We start from the raw sequence: 6,478 nt of genomic DNA on the forward strand, positions 1-6,478 counted from the left end.
ATTTTAACGAGCTCGCAGGTGAATTGTATACATAGTAAATTCTGAGAAGCCATGGTCTAAAACTTTGCTAAAATTTTTGATACATATATAGGTAATCACAGTAATGCTAACTTCAATAAGGAAAAGTACTGCGCCTCTGCAAAGTCCCTGAGGCTGTACCGGATACTGAGAAGACCACCAAAGACCTCTAGTATGTATTCTCTACCCTCTAAGTTTGATCAGCATGGTTATTACTGGGAAGATTTTTTTTTTTTTTTTTGCAATTATAGTTTAGATTCTAAAGGAAAGTTGTTTAACTCTGATTTTCTGTGATTTGGAGCTGGTCAATCAATTGCAAGTGAGTGACGCTTACCATTCAACTCAGGCTTCTGGACACCATTGTCAGCAGAGGAGGGCAGTCCAAACTGGCCACAGAGTAAGCACATGTCACACCAGCTGACTATACCAAGACTTGCCTTTTAAAAATTTTATTTGTTTATTGTAATTGGAGAATAGTACTTTACAATATTGTGATGGCTTTTTTCATACTTCAGTATGAATCCACCATAGGCATACATGCGTCCCCTCCATCCTGAACCCCTGTCCCACCTCCCTACCCATTCCATCCCTCTGTGACAGTCTTGAAGACTGGCCTTTTTCAAACTTGGTTTTTGTATTTTCAACACCCTACCCTCTGTCCATGGAATTCTCCAGGTAAGAATACTGGAGTGGGTTGCCATTCCCCTCTCCAGGGGATCTTCCTGACCCAGGGGTTGAACCCAGGTCTGCGATACCCAGGTATTGCAGGCAGATTCTTTGCTGTCTGAGCCACCTGGGAAGCCCTCTTTTATTCTTACCCATAAGGGTTTGTCCCTTGCTCAGTGCTTTTGCAGCTGGACATCAGCCCTTAAAGTCAACGTGAGCATGTCTGGGCAGCAGGGCAGCCCGAGCCCCTCCGTCTCCCCGGGCACGGCCTCTCCCTTCGCTATGATCAGCAGTGTGTGGGCCTGGGTTCAGATGCTGGCTTGATGCTTTCTACTGCATGGTCCTCAGCAAGCTCCTTACCCCTCTGAGCCTCATTTCCTCCCGTACAGGAAAGAGTGAGTTACTGGATCCACTTCAGATGGCACTGCCAATTAAATGAGCTAACAATGAAGGGCATTAAAGGCTCCAAGCAAGGAGCAAGCACGCAATAAACACTGTGTGTGTGTGTTAGCGTGTGTTACTCACTCAGCTGCATCCGACTCTTTGCAGCCCCATGGACTCTACCCCACCAGCCTCCTCTGTCCATGGGATTTCCCAGGCAAGAACACTGGCGGGGATAGCCGTTTCCTTTTCTAGGGGGTCTTCCTGACCCAGGGACTGAACCTGAGTCTCCGGCATCACATGAAGTTTCTTTACCATCTGAGCCACCAGGTAAAACTATATAATTTTGTTAAAATTTTTTCTTGGCCGTAAAGTTTCAAAGGTGTGCTACCTTCTTAGACAAACTTCAGTATTGTCCAAATTTCACTTGTTTTATGTTTTTTATTGCTTTCAACTATATTTGTAAACTTTCTAAAAGTAAATATGACTGGAGAAATACCTGTGCAGAGGCATAGACTAAATATATGTATATATATTTGGCCCATATATATAATTATATATTTATGAAATTATATATGTTTTTATATTGTTGTTGGTATATAATTATATATAATTTCATAAAGTAAATATGACTGGGGAAATACCTGTGCAGAGACATAGACCAAATATATGTATGCATATATATATTTGGTATAGTACAGATATAATGCAGGTATTTCTCAGTCATATTTACTTTATGAAATTATATATACAGTTATATATATTTATAATTATATAAAATTATTTATATACAATTTCATAAAGTCAGATTTATAAACATAAGAAAGAAATGCAGTGTTCACATGTCTCTGCCTTTAAACCATGACATGAGTTTCTTAATTTAGTCCACTGTAGAACCTGTGAGTACACTTGATTTAAAAAGAGGATAAGGAACCTCAGTTAGTGACGTTCCACTTTATGGAGAGTGAGTAGGAGCTGAGTTTCTATTGAAAGCTAACTTTCCACCTGTAACCATAGCAACATAAGGCTAAACAGAGAAAGATCGCTGAAACCAATCGATATTTGGGCAGGTCTCAGGAAAAACCCATCAGCCAAGGTTCACGCCTCTCTGAAGGGTCAAGCTGCGCCCTTCTGTACTGAGCCCTGGGCTGGGGAGGGCCACAGAGCACCTCTCTGAGTCGTCAGGCAGGGTGTGCTTGCAATTGCTCATTCTGATTTTGAAACCAACTGGAGACATGGACTTTTCGCTGTTGACGGTGCTTTCAAAATTCCCAAGTCCAAATCCTAGCCAAGCTGTGTCCACCCCTATAAAATAGAGCGAATTACCCAGAGTGTTCAGCCTGTGGCTGAAAAAGGCCCTTGATCGGAAGCTGAGTGCACACCAGCAGCCCCCCGCCCCCCGTGCCGACCGAAACTCGGAGTATTAAGGATTACTCTGTGGTAGTTAAGAGCTTCGCCTCTGGATCAGACTCCCTGGGTTTGAACCCGACCTCTACTACCGTGGCAGGTTAAAGTCTGCCACACATGCTTCGAGACTCTTTTCATACACAGGTAAGGTCTGTGCCCGTCTCCTTGAATCTTAGAGGACTCTGGTGAAGAGAATAGGACACAAGTGACTCTGTTCCAGTTTCTGACTCAGGTTTTGAGAAAGTGATAGCTTCTATTTCTTGTCTCTTGAGTCATCACATAAAATCTCACTTTGCTGTTGTTCAGTTGCTAAATCACATCCGACTCTCTGAACTCCACCGACTGTCGCACGCCAGGCCTCCCTGTCCCTCACCACCTCCCAGAGTGCACCCAAATTCATGTCCACTGAGTCGGCGATGCCATCCAACCGTCACATCCTCTGCAGCCCTCTTCTCTCGCCTTCAATCTTTCTGGGCATCAGGGGCTTTCCCAATGAGTCGGCTGTTTGTATTAGGTGGCCAAAGTATTGGGGCAACAGTTGTGGACCCCTAAGACTACAGGGGGAAGAGAGGGGCCCTGCTGAGCCCAATCGTATCACCCTTCCCATCAGGGCACCTGGTATGTGAGTGAAGCCGTCTTGGGCCCCACAAATCAATGCAATGCAGGCCCCAGCTGAACAAGAGTGAAGAATTCCAATGGTACTACCTAGCGCTGAAGAATTACCTGATCTACTGTAAAACAAGCTAGTCCTACTTCTTCTGCTAAGGAGCAGTTAACTCATTTAACCTCTGTGCATGATTTTTTTTTTTTTTTTTTTAATTTCTTGTGACAAGTAAGAGGTCGTAATACTGTGGGGTTGTGCCAGGCCTTGCAGCAGGTGGGATCTCCTATCTTCATTGTGGCATGCAAATTTTAGTTGCAGCATGTGGGATCTATTTCCCTGACTTAGGGATCAAACCCCGGTCCCTTGCTTTGGGAGCTCGGAGTCTTAGCTGCTGGACTGCCAGGGAAGTCCCACTGGTTGTAAAGCCAGTGAAGTCAGAAAGCAAGTCAGATTTATTTTGTTCACTAGGACAGTACTTGGCACACGGGTGGACACACGGTGGGTGCTTCAAACACACTTATGGATTGCACTGCCTGGCACTGAATTTATGGTTCTTCATCAACTGCCAGGCGAAGAGTTTAGCAGACTGAGAAACACTGATGAGTGTCACCCCAGTATGAACGCATGTCTCCTGCAGATGGTCAGGGTCGCCTGGCGAACATCTCCCGGTCCTGTGCTCACTGACTTAGGGATGGAGCGCCTGCATCACTCCTAACGCCTGGGAACCCGTGGACTTTCTGTGGCTGAATTTGCTACCAGCAAACTCCCAGAGGATGTGGTCCAGCTGCCAAGCTCCTATTCTCCTTTTCTTTCTACAAGGATCCCTTTCTGTCCCTTCGAGAGCTGCCATCTGCTCTCACTTCTGTGGTCTTCTTCCCGCAGAAGAGGAACCAAAGTGGGGCTCAGCCTCAGCCACCTCATCCGCAATGTCTCTAAAAAGCAGGGCTCTAGCCCTTGCAGTTCAAGGGCTTCACTGCTAAACAGAGAGTGAACAGCAAACGTCAAGCATGGGCGTCACAGGCTCATTGTCAGAATCTCATGAGTGTCTTGAGCAAGGACCCAGCCCTTCCCGAGGGTAAACTTCACCAAGGCTCCCTCCCCTCACCTCCCCCTTCCCCAGATTAGATTGCCACTTCCTGCTTGCAGATCTAAAGGCACAATGAATTGTTGAACAATAAATGAATTAATCACCCTCAAATTGTCTGAAGTCAGGGCATTCCAGAAGGGTGACTATCCCACAGCGTTTCCCCTTCTGCATACAGGATATAAATGACCTCTGGCCTCTGTCTCATAGCTCCTCATGTACCACATCTTTTAAAAAATCATGGAAGAAACCTCAACTGTGATCCATGGTATCTTCTACTTTCACCTGTTCACTAACCCTAACCCGTGTTACCAATCTGAAAAGTCTAGGGCATCAGGGCTGTGTTGACCAGTGTTATTCAAATTTCTTGAGTAACTTCTAGGGCCAAAAGTCTCTGAAGAAAGAAAAAACTGCCCAGGCTCCAAAGGGGAGCTGCCTAGCTCCAAGATGGCATCTACAAAGATGAACTCCACTCTTACGTCCTGAGAACTTTGGACTTCCTCCTGGCACTTTCAGAACTCCTTACCAAAGCTGGTGGGTTACAAAGAAAGCTTATTTGCACCTGCTCAGAGTGTTGGAAAGCAAGAGCCAGCAAAGTGATAACAGTCCTTATCTGCTGGTGGTAGGAACATGGCTGGTTTTTCTTCCTTCTGCTAATCTGTATAACCGGCTTTTCTACCAAAAAAAAAAATAAATAAACCCATAGTTTGTAATAAGAAAAAAATCACAGTAGTTCATGGTTGTTCAGAAAGAAATATGTCCCGCTGTACCCATACAATTCACACACGGTATCATTCTATTGTTTATATTGAAAAGAGAATATTTTTTTAATTTCTAAGGAAGAAAATCTATTAGGGAGACCATAGCCCAGGCATGGGTGACGAAGAATCTTGTTTTAAAGTCTTGGTTCCTTGTCTTATTATATTGGGATGACCTTATGGCATGTACTTAATCTCTCTGAGCCCTCGGGCCTCCCCCAGTAGATAGGACAGGACATCTTCACAGTCCATGCTTAGTATATCATGCATGCTCAATAAACATTTGTTTTTCTTCTTGCCCCAATGCTGAGACCTCAGAAAGTATCCTTATAGAGCAACCAATGCACGTTTCATAGGATCTTCAGAAGAAAACTCAGCATCCAACCAATCTGAGTTCTCTGGGATCAACCAACCATAGCTTCCCTGGGCAAGGGTCCCTGACCCATGGCAGATTGTAGCCCACTGCTTTCCTGGGAACAAGTGGCCATCTTCACAGTAGGACAGGTCTTACCAAGTTATAACGTCACTTGCTTTTTATTTAGCTACAACTTGACTGTCTGTGAAATTCTACCTGCTGTCTTACTCTTAACCTCTAGGCTCTCATCAAAGGGCTGGCAGGCTCCCCTTCCATCCCACAGCCCTTTAGCTCTTAAGCAACACCAGTACCCAGCAGGGAGGGTCACTGCATGACGCAGGGCTTGGCCTAGGCATGGCAGAAGCTTTCTTAAAGCGACACGCAGCATGTTAGTAACCGAATGGTATCCCAGATGGTGGGCAAAATTTCCAATAAAGGTCCATCTTACCTCCTCTTACACTTCCTAACTGCTCTTTTAACTTTGCCCACTCTACCTCCAATCCCCCCATCAGTATCTTTCCTCTCTTCCACCCAATACCAACCTCCCTTTCTCCTTACCCTTTTCAAAGGTGGAGCTTTTTATTCCTGCATAGAAGATATAGCTGAGCAAGTTGATTGGGAATGGTTTTTGCTAATTCTATCATGCCAGGTAGGGAAGAAAACAGAACTTAATGGAATAGCAAGTATAGAAATAGAGCAAGCAGACAACAAAATAAATAATCATCCTGATTTTGTCCTTTAAAAAGTTCCTGTGGGCCCAAGCTCAGAAATACCCAACTAGACCATCAGATTGTTATTTTCCTATTGAGGAAAACAGAAGCTCTTTCAAATAACTCTTTTGCATTCCAGGCTTTCAGCGGAAAAGGCGAAGACACGCACTGTAGACCATTAAGTACTTAGGACACATGATTTTAGCTAGGATGTAACTCAATTTTACTGTGATTTATAAAGAGCCTAGGGGAAAATATTTCTTGATTTGGGCAGGCCATTGTCAGATTAAAGGTGCAGTAGGCCCAGATGCCGATTGTTCCAGCCCTAAGTTCGATTGCAACAAGGTTGAGTGTCTTGTCTGTGCTGGTGGATTATTAACAGAGGTTATTGGTCTCCATGGCAAAATGATTGCAATGAACGTAATCTTATTTATGAGGGTGCAGGGGAAAAAAAAAAAAATGAGCTTCAGGTCAGGGAGAATATAAATGACCATC

The sequence above is a fragment of the Dama dama genome, chromosome 19 (genome assembly GCF_033118175.1).
Source record: "Dama dama isolate Ldn47 chromosome 19, ASM3311817v1, whole genome shotgun sequence".
In the NCBI taxonomy this organism is placed as follows: domain Eukaryota; kingdom Metazoa; phylum Chordata; class Mammalia; order Artiodactyla; family Cervidae; genus Dama; species Dama dama.